The following is a 13,875-nucleotide window of genomic DNA, read 5'->3' on the forward strand; positions in this document are numbered from 1 at the left end:
CTGATGACTCCTTTTAATGTCACCAAATGCAGGCAAGAGTTTCTGGAAGTAACTGTTTTGGGGCATACTCGGCTTCTAATAAAATGTGGCTACACAAACACCAAGGATACATAACTCAAGTCTGTTTTCTCCCTGAGCTGGCTATTCTCCTTACAAAGAAAAGCCAAATACAAGCTATTTGAAAGTGAATCCAAAAATATTCAAATAAGAATTTTAAAAGTCTGGGAATTCCAGGGAGTTTGAGAATAAATGAACTTGAGCCAGTCTGAAGCCACATACTGACACGCAAACATATTCTGAAGTTCCCTAAATGTATTCTGAATAAATTGAGATGTCATTAGACATTAAGGCTTTATTTGTGCTTTTCTTTGGGCTGTTTGAGGTGGCTTGGGATGTTTGCATTTCAAAAATTATCTTTGAAAAGTTTAGAATATCAGATAAGTTCAGAATACAGGTAGTATCGTGGTACCATGGCTTTTGTTTTTTCCTTCCGGATTCTGCAGGCCTGGAGTGAAAATTGTGTGTCAAATGGTACAATGCATTCTCCATGAGAGAGGATCAGACATATATATGTAAGACCTCTGTAATTGTGCTCAACCTAAAAACTAGTATCGTTGTGTTGGGGAAAAAAGACCATCATCTGCAGACTCTTGATATTTTTTGGAAGAGACATGGAAACAAAAGAACTGGTTTCTGGGAATTATTTTAGTAGTTAGATTTGTATGCAGCTTGTTTGATTTATGCATCATCAGATATTTTATACATTATATTCTTCCAGAGTCCTTAGAAGCAAAGAAGAGCAAAAATGATTGATCAGTGAACATTTCCTCAGATGGCAAAGCTGAGGCAGAGAGAGACCCAGTCCCTTCCCCAGGTCAGCTTTAGAAAGGAATAAGATCACTTGCAGATGTTCCTGGGGCATTTCACAGCCTGGACTCTGGCAATGCTCACACTGGTGGAGAATGTAACTCCTTCCACATTCTCCTCCAGTGGCAAGCCTACCAGACTCACCATGTCTTCAAACTACCCATGTTGTGTACCTCAGGAAGTCATGAAGAACAGTAACAAAGAGACACCATTCCTATGCATACGCTGAGATGATACAGGATGGATGTGGCCTGCCTCTGGCTCAGTGCTGTCCCTGTTTAAGGCATCTCCTTTTGCTTTGCTTAACCCTCTAGGAACAAGGATCCTTTTGGGTCAGTCTTCTTTGCCATATGACAATTCCTTCTCCTATGCTTAGAGCCTCCTACATGTTTTTCTTCTGTCAGGGCACAGTTCTGAGGAAAGCCACTGGTTGTGGACAGACAAGAAGTGTAGGGACGATGAGGATTGTCAGATAAGAAGCCGGAAGTCTTGCCAGGCTGGGCCAAGGCAAACCTTTCCTCCTTGACAGGCAGCCAACATTGCTATAGTAGGGCTTCAGACACATCCCTGCCACAACGGAACAAGCAAAAACATATGCTGTTTGACCAGCCATCTAAGTCCTAGATATAAGTTCTCGCAGAGGAGATGGGCTGGGAACCACATGCTCTCCCCCCACAGAAGCCCGTGGAGTGTTGATGTCATCCATGTGATTTAATCTTCATTGTTTCTGTTTGTCTGGCAATATCTCAGTATGTAGTTGAAGATCCAGAGTGGTCCCAAATGTACTCTCTTGTCTCAGCACCCAGAGTAACTGAATTCCAGGTATACACACTCTACCTAACTATCATCTGTAATATCATCAATAGCAGACCTTTAGGAACTGCTCCTGCACCAGGCTACAAGGACATTGCAGTCTTGCTTGATTTTGTATTTATAGCAAAAATTTATTAACCCCATGCTCTGTGGTAGCTAATCACTGTACTCATGAGAAAATGGAAAATAAAGAAAGACAAAGTTCTTGCTTTCATGGGGTTTATAGCCCATGGATGTCTCCCTTTGCAGTTATTTCAATAACCACCGAACAAACACATTCTTAAAACTGCAAAAATGACTCAAAATTCTAAACATTATTTTCAAGTAAACTTTTTGGAGAAGAAAAGAGAATGATTTCAATAGTATTTCAAGTAACTTTTTGATGTCCATTCATTCTTTATGGAGAAGATGTTAACTCTAACAAAAGCAGAGAATTTGTGTGGCAGAAAGAATTGCCAGCTAAGGCAAAACTCCATGAAGGGTCTCCATTCTACTGCTGATCTGTGCCATTTGAGGCATAGCTACTCTCAGCTCCCACAGTCCTGTGACTAAGGCCTGGGATGGTATCTGGAAGACAGCAGATGTTTAATAAATAAATATTGTCTGGATGAGTAAATGTGATATCTGAAGATTTAGTGTGAAGATTTTTATAGTTCCTTGTAAACAAGAAACTGGAGACGAGAACAGTCACGTGACAAAGATGCATGTGATGAGCTTCACTCCAAAGGAAACCCCACCAGCAAGCAATGCCAAAGTCATGGTGGCCAGGAGATGTGGGGGGGTGTGTGACTGCTTTTAGTACTTTCCCATTACATTTCTCTGGATTGAATTTTATTATAACTGACTCAACGAATGTCCTTTTCAGAGCCCAACTCAGCAAGCTTGTGAATTCACTGAGAAGCTTTCAGCCTTCTCTTCAATATTGACAGAGTAAAAGGCCATTTGATTTGAGCTTTGAGGACATTAGATTTTGACAGCTTAGAAATGTCATTCTCAAAGCAAGGACTTTTCACATGAAGAGAAACCTGGCTCTAACTATCCTATAAATGCAAATATCCTTGACCAGAAAACCTTGAGCACAATGTTCTAAGAATGTTAGTGAGATTACATGGAGTTCTTTTTAACTGTATTAGTTCCCTTCCAACATCCACTAAATTGAATTAGAGTAAAGTGGGGAAGGCCTAGGTTCGAAAGGTGGATGCCAAAGAAGTCACATTTTAATTTCATCTCCATCTCTCATTCATAGATGCTTTCTGGCTGTCAGCGAAGCAGTCAGCATGCTGTATCCCAGGGAAATAGGTGGGTTGACTGGCCATCCAAGCACTAGACACGAAGTGACTGGAAACCACTGTGCCTGTGCTGCAAGGTTTCCATCCAGAGCCTCTCCTCTGCAGGCTCTTTTTGCTTACAGGGAACCCTAAGTGTTCCCTCTTCCACATTCAGAGGATGGAAGTCTTGCTTAGTAGCTTATCAAGGATGCAAGATCTACCAATTAGGAAAATACCTTGATGGTGTATTTCTGCCATAATTAAAAAGTGAGATTGCCAATAATAATAACTGAAAAATTCAACAGAGCACAAAGTTGAAACTCCTCTGCCTTTGGAACAGAAGAGGAAGCAGGCAAAGCTGAGGGATGCAGGAAGAGAGGAGAGCCAATGGAGCACACAGCAGAGGCCAGTGCTGTTAAGAGCAGCATTGTTTACAATCCAGGGGAAGTTGCTTGTGTCTTCTGAGGCATTACCCAAGTGTTCCCTCACCAGCCTTGTTCTCCTTATATTCATCAAAGTCAGTTACATGTGTCAGTACAATAGTATGTAGTAGAGACAGACAAGGGGCTCAAACCTCTGGGACACAGAGCATGGAAGACAGAATCAAAGGACAGAAGAATATGCAGGAGCAACTGAGGGCCAGAAGAGAAAGATTTTCCAGCAAGAACAGAAATCTAGGTAGACTTCAGATTTCCTCAATGTGTGGAGGGAGATTTAGAGATAATCCTAACGGCTAAGAAAGACCAAAGTAACAGAGTGAATGTGTACATTTCAGAATTGAGACCAAAGATCTCAGCTGTTCTGTGCATACTTATGCTCCACCATTGCTGCCTCCTGTATAGACTCAAACATGTGTACCGGCATTCACCATACAAACCAAATACTATCCAAACACGCCCAAGAACACAAATCACATTTTATGTAAGTACCTGCCCAACTCTTCCTGTTTTGCTCACATACGTACTTGATGAGCTCACATATGTACTTGGTTCAGTCTGAATTTCATTTCTGTTTGTATCCCTATTGCCTGGCACCCAGATGAGCACGTAGATTAAGTAGATGTGATTAATATCAACTGGAAGGAGGATGAATTCCCTATTTTGATAGCGTTATCATTGCTAAGTATATGTTTTGAAAAAATTCCCAAGTACCTTACTATCCACCATCTTAGTCTCAAAGCTCCCTGGAGGAAGATAGCAACAGAACCTGGCCTCTCACTGGCTTCTGAACCTGGATGTGTTCCTTAGCCACCTGTTTTTTTCCTCTCTCTCTAGACCCATTATGGCAAAATCAGATAGCATACTCAAAACAATGTATAGAGTTGACTGCCTAGCATTGCCTGACTGTGATCAGTTTCTTGCTTGCCCTGGTGATGTGCAGGGAAATCCCACATAGAAAGAGCTGACTTCTGACATCAGATGGGACAGACGGGACAGACCTTGCTTTTGCTTTAAAGGTAAATGTTCAGGTCCTTTACACAGAGAAGTGCTGCCTGGCTTGCTTGTCCTCCTTGTTGCACACAGAGGTGCAACGGAACCCAACACATATTTGGAAAGAATAAGCAACAGACACAGTACAGAGGATGGGCAGTCTGCATGTATCCCATCTTCCCTTGCTCTTCCCGGAACCTGCTAAAGGCTGTGCAGAAGCGGCCTGTCTCTCATGATCAGGGACATCTTGCATTAATTTCTCTGCTGGACTATTTCTGAAAACACTTCCTTTACCAGCTCTCTTCACTAACAATTCATCTTTCCTTTACTTTTTTGAGTAAGTACAAACTATAATTTCTGAATAGAGACCCAGTGAGATCGCAGGAAGAGAGCCACAAGCAAAAACTGCATTCCATGCAGCTCTTCCTGGGTGTGTACATGTTTATGCATCATTTCTTTTATTATTTTTCCCATTGCCTTCCTTCAAGGGCCAGCTGCTGTTAACTACTGGTCTAACGAGGATTTGCTGGGGAAAACTCCCACAATACCACTCTGTAAAACCTGCAGCTGAATGAAGACATGATCCTATGTGCAGGTATTTCAAAATGCACAATGTATCAATCCCTGTTTCTGTTGTTGGGATCTTAACCTAGTGTTCAAAACTGTAACATGGCATTGGATTGAAAAGCTTTCAGGTTAGACAACATTTGCAATTTTAAAAGAAGATAAACCTCTCCATGGAGTTAACATGATCTGAAAATGTGGGAATTGCCAGGACTCAGATGTCCTAATGAACTTTGTCTTGCTCACTGGAAATGGAGAATTAACCAATTCTTTTAAATAATTCACAAATTTGAAATGAAAGAGGTAAGGTGAAAATTCTTATTGTACTCCTCAAAATAAATTGGGACTGGAAATAAATGTTTTATGTTTTCAATAAAACTACATTCTTCTACCTTTTGCAACGGAAGCACTTTCAAATTTACTGGCAACTGTAATTGTTTTATGCCATCCAACAAACATAACAGCACCTGGTTTAAATACTTAAAACAAATCACATTTTAAATACTATCCAATTCTGGTAAGAAAATCAAATAAAAAGCTAGTTCACTGCTTAAAATATCCACTAATGAAACATATTATATTCATAATATTTGACTTCCTCCAAAAAAACCTGAAGAATGTTCCTAAAATATAAGAATACATTTCCATAAAATATTATTTGCCAAAAATGAAATCAAGATGTCTACTAAGAGAGGCCTCTTCATGTCCATAAGGCAATGAGGTGGCAAAAGAGAAACGGTGGGCTCCACTCTCTGAATATCTCTTGGGAATAGTTGCAAGTACTGGCATTGCCAACATATATACAAACATTCATATATGTAACACTCACAGAAACTGAGCTATCAGTTTAAGTATATAATGAAGCCTGTGGCAGATATCCAGAGAGATGAGATGAGAGGGGATGGGGGGGAGGGTAAGAAGAGGATAAGATGGCTAGCCATCCCAAGAAACAAACAGGAAGCAAAAGACACTAACACTGTTAGAACCAAAACAACAATAAAATATATTTCACAGAAAACCAAACGCCTGAGAGTTTAAATTACTTACCCGACATTATAAATCAATATATTATGAAACCAAATTTGAAACCCATTCTTTCCACAATGGCATGCATAGTGGCTAAGCAACTGGACTGCAGCTGGAGTGAATTGGAATGACTTTTGAATACTTGACTATGGGCAAATAATTTAAATTCTGTGTCCTCATCTATAAATGAGCACACTAACAGCAACCACTTCTAGAAATAGGATTAAATAAGACTGCTCATGGAGAACCCTTGAAACTCTTTCTTAAATGAGCCAATCAGAGCATTGTTACAAAGACCACCATCAGTGCCTGACAACCAAGCTACAGCTCCTCAGGACACCTAACACACCTGGGGGCTGCACTTCCTCCAGTCTGCTCCCAGCCAATGACTGAGGGGGAAGACACAGAGGCAGGCCCGTTCCTGCATCAGAGACACAACAATTCAACTGGAGTGACTGGCTCAAGGACTTTCACTGTCCTGAACAAAATTCTCTTAGAAACCCCCTACTATCTGGGACTCTTCCTACATAAATCCCTACATGCAGATCACCCCTCCCCATCCTAGGCACTGGGGCTGTATCACGGGCTCTCCCTTTCCCTCCATGGTGTCTTTCAGACTGAATCCCATCAGGATCTACTATTCTTAGAGAACCTAGATGAACACCATGGTACACAAAAAGCCCTCAAGGAATGTGAGCTATGATCATAAAAACAAAAATGATTATTTTTGCATTATTTACCCCTAGATCCCCTAAGAATTTAATCCTATTTCCCAATACTGTTTTCCTTAAGTCTGTGACCATTTATTCATTTTTAATGTTAGAAGGGTCAACTTTATGTAAATCTAACATCTTCAGACCAGTTTATTTTTTAATCTAAGCAAACTAGTCCTGAGAAACTAATAACACTCTAAACAAAACACTCAGATTTAGCTTTCCCCTTTGAAAAGATGGAATCCTCCACCTTCCAGCTTACCTGAAATGCCTTTCTTGATTCCACCTCCAAAAGTGGAATCTTCTAGGGTCCTAGTATTTGACAGTTTTTCTATATTCATCATCTTTTATGAAGCAAATAGTCTGCCAATAGCAAGCTATATTGTGGAAAAAACACACTTTCTTTGCCTTTTCTTTCAACAGTGACTCACATAGGGCCCCAATGGTGTATCCAATTGATATCCCACTGATTAAACTTCCACACTTACTTTCATAGGTTGAGTGACTCTCAGCTGTCTCTACTGCACCTACTGACAGCACTTGACAACTGGCTCATTGTTTCAAAACAACTACTCGGCAAGGTACCAACAGTTGCAAGAACTTGGAAGAAGTCTCCTTGGGTTTCATTTTTAGTGGGTTAAATTCCAGTGGTTTGACCCTTGGTGACTGGTGAAGTCACCACAGACTAACCAAACCTTCCCACACACCACTCTCATGGCTACCTCTACAACTTCTACAGATTGTGTGGAGAATACAGAGGAGTTGCCAGATAAAGTACAGAATTTGGCTTAAATAATGAAGATTTTGTGTATAAGTATACCCCATGTGATACATACTTCAGAGCCAGCTTCCTTGCTGTTCCATTCTAGTAAAATAGAAGAAACTAATAATAGCAAATTTTACAATTTAATATTTGGCCCTTCCTGTATAACAGTAATACATCCTCATCCAACTTTACTTCTCTTCATAGTACTTAACATTACATATCACATTACATGCATTAATCAGTTTATGGTTAGTCTTCTTGGCCAAGAAGGTAAGCATATTTAAGAGCTGAACTTTGCTTTGATCTGTGTTGTGCTAAAAATCAGCCCTGACTCTAAAATGCACATGACAAATATCTGATGTGTGAGTGAATGAATCCTGCCTTTTTCTCCCCTTCCTAGGTTGTCAAATCCTTAAGAATAGGATGTCAGAACCATGTCTGTATTGTCTCAACACTCCTAAGTGTATGGTCTAAAGATGCCCTGAAGACTCCCTTGAATGGTTTCTGAGAGATGATATTTCCTTCACAGATGACTGTGTCTGGTTTTCAATGACAGCTCTCCTTTGCTAATGTACCCTGTTCCAAAGTTTCTCCCTGTTCATTTCTGAGGACACAAGTACTTGCTTGCTCTCAGGTTGTAAAATGCCTCCAGAAATCTAAGCAAACACTGCCTCCTGTGTGGAAAGTTTGTTGGAGGGTTATTCCTCTCTGACTCGGACTAGTCGCAGTGTTCTTTATACTTCTCTTTTTGGATATTTGCCATATGATGCCTGTGGATGAGGCATCTGAGATTCCTAGGCTCCCTCTGGATTCAAGTCAACCAAAGGTAGAAATTAACAACCAAGATGGAGCAGAGTTCTCTGCAGGAAATGCTACCTCTCCTCCACCTTGTTAGAATCATCCCAGTAGATTTAACAATAAATTCATGCCAGGGAATCAGAGATTCCAGGACATGAGTAAAACTCAAGGGAGAGAAAAAGAATGAGGAAGATGGACTGAGAAAAGGTGCCAAAATCCTTGTGGCTCCATGAATTTTTCTGGCAGACAACTAATCAATCTGGATTAGTGACCCCCAAATCTCCAAATACATTATTTATATCACATTCCATTTACTAATATTATCCATAAATGGATTATTCCTTCCAAAAAACAACATGCATGCTTAAAAACAACAAATTCTCATTGAAATGACAAATGATCTGTTTGTGTCAGGAAAGGCTCATACACAATTCCAGACTCCAGCTAGGCCCCCTGACACTTGTTCACCATGCTGGTATTTGATTGATGGGGAAGTACGGGAAAGTGGCCATCAGCAATGGCCCTTTTAGAGGCATCCCCATCAAAGGGTCCTGACATGCTAGCTCCAGGCTCAGCTCACACAGAGAACATCAGTAGCAGATAGAGCTGCAGCCAAGCAGCAGGTGAACCTTCTACAGCTCTGACTTGACAATAACTTCTTCACTTTAATTCAAATGCTAGAATCCAGACCCATGAGTGTATTTGCACAACCCATACAAATTATCAACACTTTCTTATTTTAAATGTTACACTAAATGCGTATTCCTGGGTCTCTCATGAGACAGGGGGACAACTGAATTGGAGAAACAAAAAGAAAACCCATTTTCTCTTCTTCCCTGTGTAATTAAATAATTGTAATTATGTAAGAAGTTAGAGATGGGGAGGGGAAATATCTAAAACAGATCACCAGCTCATCCTTTTCAGAATCTGAAAATCAGGAAATGGGGTCTTAAACAATCCCTATTGGCTATCATTCAACATGGCCAGTTAGTCTGTGTGTGGACAATCAGCTACTCACAGTGTGTGAGGGTACAGCTACTTCTTTAGAGTTACTCCTTCCTCCACTTTCCACACTGGATGCTGTGTAAGCTCAAGCATTCTATTGCCTCACCCATCTTTCCCAAGATAAGACCCAGAAGTCTAGAGGAATTTCTAGGGAGACAACGATGGGTCACTAGTGCTGAAGTTATGTAAGAATTCAGAATTCACCAAATTTCCAACTCTGATTTCAGACCAAGCCATAGTTTAGTTTCCTGGTCTCTTAAAGAAGAGAGACTGGCTCCATTGCATTACTGAAAAGTAATCAGTGGGAACTTACTCACATAGAGCTGAAAACCAGCAGGCATTTAGGCTGTAATGTCTCCCCGAGTTGGGACCTTTACATATTTTAGAGTATTGATCATTACTTTTATTGCCGCTATTTTGGTGGTCACTCTACTGTGTCTGTCTCTGCAGAGTTCTCTGAAGAATACACTGCAGAGAATAATTGTTGCTAGGTAATTGTCAAAGAAAGTCATGCAAATTATAAAATATCAATAGACTGTCTTTACAAGTCAATGGTGCCAGGCCTCTCCTGTTTTGCCAGTGAAATGCAAGCTGTAAGAGTGTGTTGCCTTCATAGTTCTTGAAATGACCTAAAAATGGCATTCATCAAAACCAGCCTCTAATGTAAGAAGTCCACTGAGCAGTCCCAGTTTATTCAGTTTGAAATAATTGACTTTTCTGCCTTTTCAATGTTATTGACATTGTGATTTAATATTGCAAGGCATCAATTATATTTGTGGGAGAAGTAGAGAGAAGAAAATACTAAGTTGACTTTTTAAAAGAACATTTTCCAAATTAAAAATAGTTTATTCAAAAGATAAATAGAAACTTAGAGTTTTCTTATCTCACCCCAAACTTACAAAGTACATCCTACATACAAATCTCAAGCTAGTATCCTACAACTTGGTTGGAAAACATTAAAATATTCAATATACACAGAAATGAGTGAAAATGATAACCAATAAAGTACTAATAATTATGGTGAAGACCAGCTGATTCTTTGTTCATCTAGTAACTTTTAGCAGTGATACTTATTTTAACAATTCAAGATAGGACTGGAAAAAATAAAATTAATCAGCATAAAAGCCAGAGTCAAAAAACAACAAATAAAAAACACCCAGAGTCAATATTGCAGTTGGCAGGTAGGGTTGCATAATTTCAAAATCTGGGGCAAGTGTCATGATTAATGGCTTTCCCCTAGTTGCACAGGCCCATCTGAGGTTTGATGTGGCAACATGGTGTAGCTGCTGCACAGGAACAAGCACCACTAAAGTCAAAGACAGTGACCTCAATACTAACATGGATTCTCACTATCAAAAAAAAATTAAAAAAACATATCACTAAGGTAAGGTTATTATTGGCTTCATCTACACTGCATCCCCTACAACAATCAAACATACCTGATGCCAACCATACATGCTTTCGGGGAGCTAAGCTAGATCTACTCACTCTAACTTTGGCTCCAGAAACAACTGGTTAAATCTAGATATTTCTGCCTATGTGTCTTTCCCCACACACAAATTAGATGTTCAACTTCTCCAGAGAAGCTCCTCCTCCCTAAAACCTTTATGGTAACTGAACAGTGAAGAAATATACTAAAAAAATATATGGGTAATGGCAACACCTTTATCAACATGCTAATTTTATTTGTTAAGCAAATAAATACCCTTATCCTGCATGTTCAAGGTGAGGAGTTAGGCACTGTGGAAGACCTTTTTAAAATGAGTCTGTCATGAATTCTACCTTCATTAATTTACAGAGTTTTATTGGTTTGCTTGTTTTTTTTTGGGGGGGTGCTGTTTACTTTAATTTTGGTTTGCTTTTTTTTTAACTTTCTTTTCTTTATTCTTTTTATTATGGTCCTGAGGATTGAACAAGTGATCTATCATTGAGCTATATTCCCAACACAATATATACAGATTCTACTTGTTTTATGCACCCCTCCAAAAAAAAACCCTTAGTGAACATTAAAGGAATCTAGGCAGTGACCCTTCTTTCTAGGACACCTCCTTCTGGAACACACACCCCCTGAGGCCCCAGCAACTCTGAATCACCTCTTCCATCCACTATTATTTAAGCCCATGGTAGATGAACAGAAAGGAGGAGGACATAGCTAAACAGTAAGGTAGATGTACACTCTGAGTCTTAAGAAGGAACTTAGTGGCAGACATCTTAGAGGCTATCTACAGAGAATGGCCCTGGAAATTCTGGTTTATTTCTGACCATATCCCCTTTGCTCCAGGACTCTAGCATGGGAAACTTGAATAGTGTCTGGTGCTCATGGCAAGGTTTACCTGAAGAACCTTTGGACTCTACTATTTCTACCCATGTTCTCATTATGATATTCATGTAGTAGGTTTCTTTTAGTATTTCTAGTATACTTACAAGAAAATTAAATTTACGGAAGAAGCTCATTTACCCACCCAGCTACTATTTAATTTGAACACAGGTCTGTCTGGCTCCAGAGGCAGTTTTAACCATTAGATTATATCAATTTTGAGTTTCAGAAATGTTGGTATTTTATTTCTGGGTTCCAGATAATTCCTTAAAAATTTTCCATCTACTACTCTAATTGAACAAAGATTTGTGTTTTCTCACAGTTGAGTCTTAAGGGAGTAGGAGTAAAGACAGCAAAATTCTACGGAAAACAACAGACTGGCTGCAAACAGCTGCATCCACTTTAGGTAGAGTTGCATGGCCTAGTTGATTTCTGGAGATGAAACAGCATGTTACCATTTGTCTGTTCACTCTCTATGGTTTACTCGGGAAATACCATTTGCTTCCCATTACCTTTCTCAAGAGCGATGAGAAAAAGATTGTTTTCCCTTGTGCAAGTGTATTTATATATGGAAGGAACAATGTGTTCCTACTTCATTTGAAGAACAGATACTGTCACGCCGTCACACAGCAAGATTCCAAAACTTCCTAGAACTTAGCTGATACACTTATGAGAGTTTCTCCTTTCAAAATGAAACCAGATACCATTCAGAAACTCATGTTCATGCTCATAGGCTGGGGCAATGAAGAAGGACATACAGTCAATAAAGGCAACACAGAGAACAGGCTACCTAGTGTATGTGAATACCTTGCCCTAAAGTCTTCCTTTATTCCCTTTGTGATTCTGTATCTTTAATGAAGAAAATATAATATTTTTCTTCCAGTAACGTCATCTGAGGCTGACAAACGGCAGACAGAGGAAAGGAGTGTGTTGACCTTTTCCAGGAGAGAGGTCTAAGACACAAGGGCTTCTTCTTTAACAAAAACACACTGAAGTTTGAAATGTGGGAATTTGTTACTTTATCTCTTGGATACAAACACTTCCTTTCTTTGAACTCACACTCATGAATCCTTGAGGTAGCACCAAGTCATCCCAGTTAAAAGTGAACTTGGCCAGTCTCACCATGCCTTTGGCCGAAACACTGGGCTGATTCGTGGGTTGAGTTTTGGCTGGGAAATGCACAATATTAGTATTACAGGCAGCTTCAGAGAGGTATGCCAGGCCTCTCCCCACTCAGTTTATATTTGCATGTGAACAGCTTGCCGGCCATTTTATGAAGACAGATGAGTTACAGACCTGCTGGAGGGGTATCAATTTGTGAGCTACACACCCTATAGCTTTACCTGTTTTAAGATAAAATAATGTATCTCTGGGCACATCTTCAGGAAGATTAGTCCAAATACATTTTATGAAAAACAGGACATTTAAGACATCACCAGTCAGGCCAAAAATAAAGAAACAAGTCTATAAATATGCTGTATAGATTGTCAACAACAGATAATATGCAGCTGTTTGACACAAAAACTAGTCTTCAGAGGTCTCTTCTTTTTTATATTAATTGCTTCTTGTGTGTGTGTGTGTGTGTCGGGGGGGAAGGGCTTGGATAAAGAAAATTTCACCAAAATACTAGAATAAGAATAGGGATTATCAGTTCACATTTAAGGTCTCCGTGAAGAATTAAAGCAATGGCTTTCCAGGGTTAACAAACTAGGAAGTGTTCTGAACAATTAGCGATAGGACTTCTAATGTGGTAAGGTAAGCCCTCCATCACACCAAACCAAAGAGCTCAGTTTACCTTTCCTTTCCAGGTAATCAACTGACGATCAAGATGGGAAGATGGAAGCACAGAGGGAGAGGAAAAGGAAGAGAGGAAGAGGAGAGGGATCTCATTCACAGAGCAGGAGATGAGAAACGGAATGGTAGCATTATGCAGGCAAGGAAAATGTTAGAATAGTCCTGAACCATTATTAGCATTTTTATTTATTTAATATAAAGTCATTGAAAAGGCCTGTGGCAAGTATGTTAAGTGTAGTACTATCCTATTTTAGATAAATAAATGAATGCTCTGAGAAGTTAAGTAATCATTTTAATATCACAGAAGTTAGCCTTAGATTTGAGGATTTTTGAAAGACATCTATATATTGACCTATGATACTTAGTTTACATATCCATTTTTATTAAATGACTGGGTTTGCTCAATCTAATATTCAAATCTATGACTATGTTTCTCATCCTTGCAGTGTGTCCCACACATTTTGAACATTACATAAGGTATTCATATATGTAAAGTGTAGATTCTATCTAAAAA

General features: G+C 39.5%; 1 protein-coding gene across 4 annotated transcripts in view; it reads right to left on the reverse strand.

Annotated features, from left to right (window-relative positions):
- Positions 1-13,875, reverse strand: part of Nfia (nuclear factor I A) — a 348,579-nt gene that overhangs the window by 148,792 nt on the left and 185,912 nt on the right. The gene's annotated exons all lie outside the window — the stretch shown is intronic.

This window comes from Cricetulus griseus, chromosome 2 (assembly GCF_003668045.3).
Source record: "Cricetulus griseus strain 17A/GY chromosome 2, alternate assembly CriGri-PICRH-1.0, whole genome shotgun sequence".
Lineage (NCBI taxonomy): Eukaryota > Metazoa > Chordata > Mammalia > Rodentia > Cricetidae > Cricetulus > Cricetulus griseus.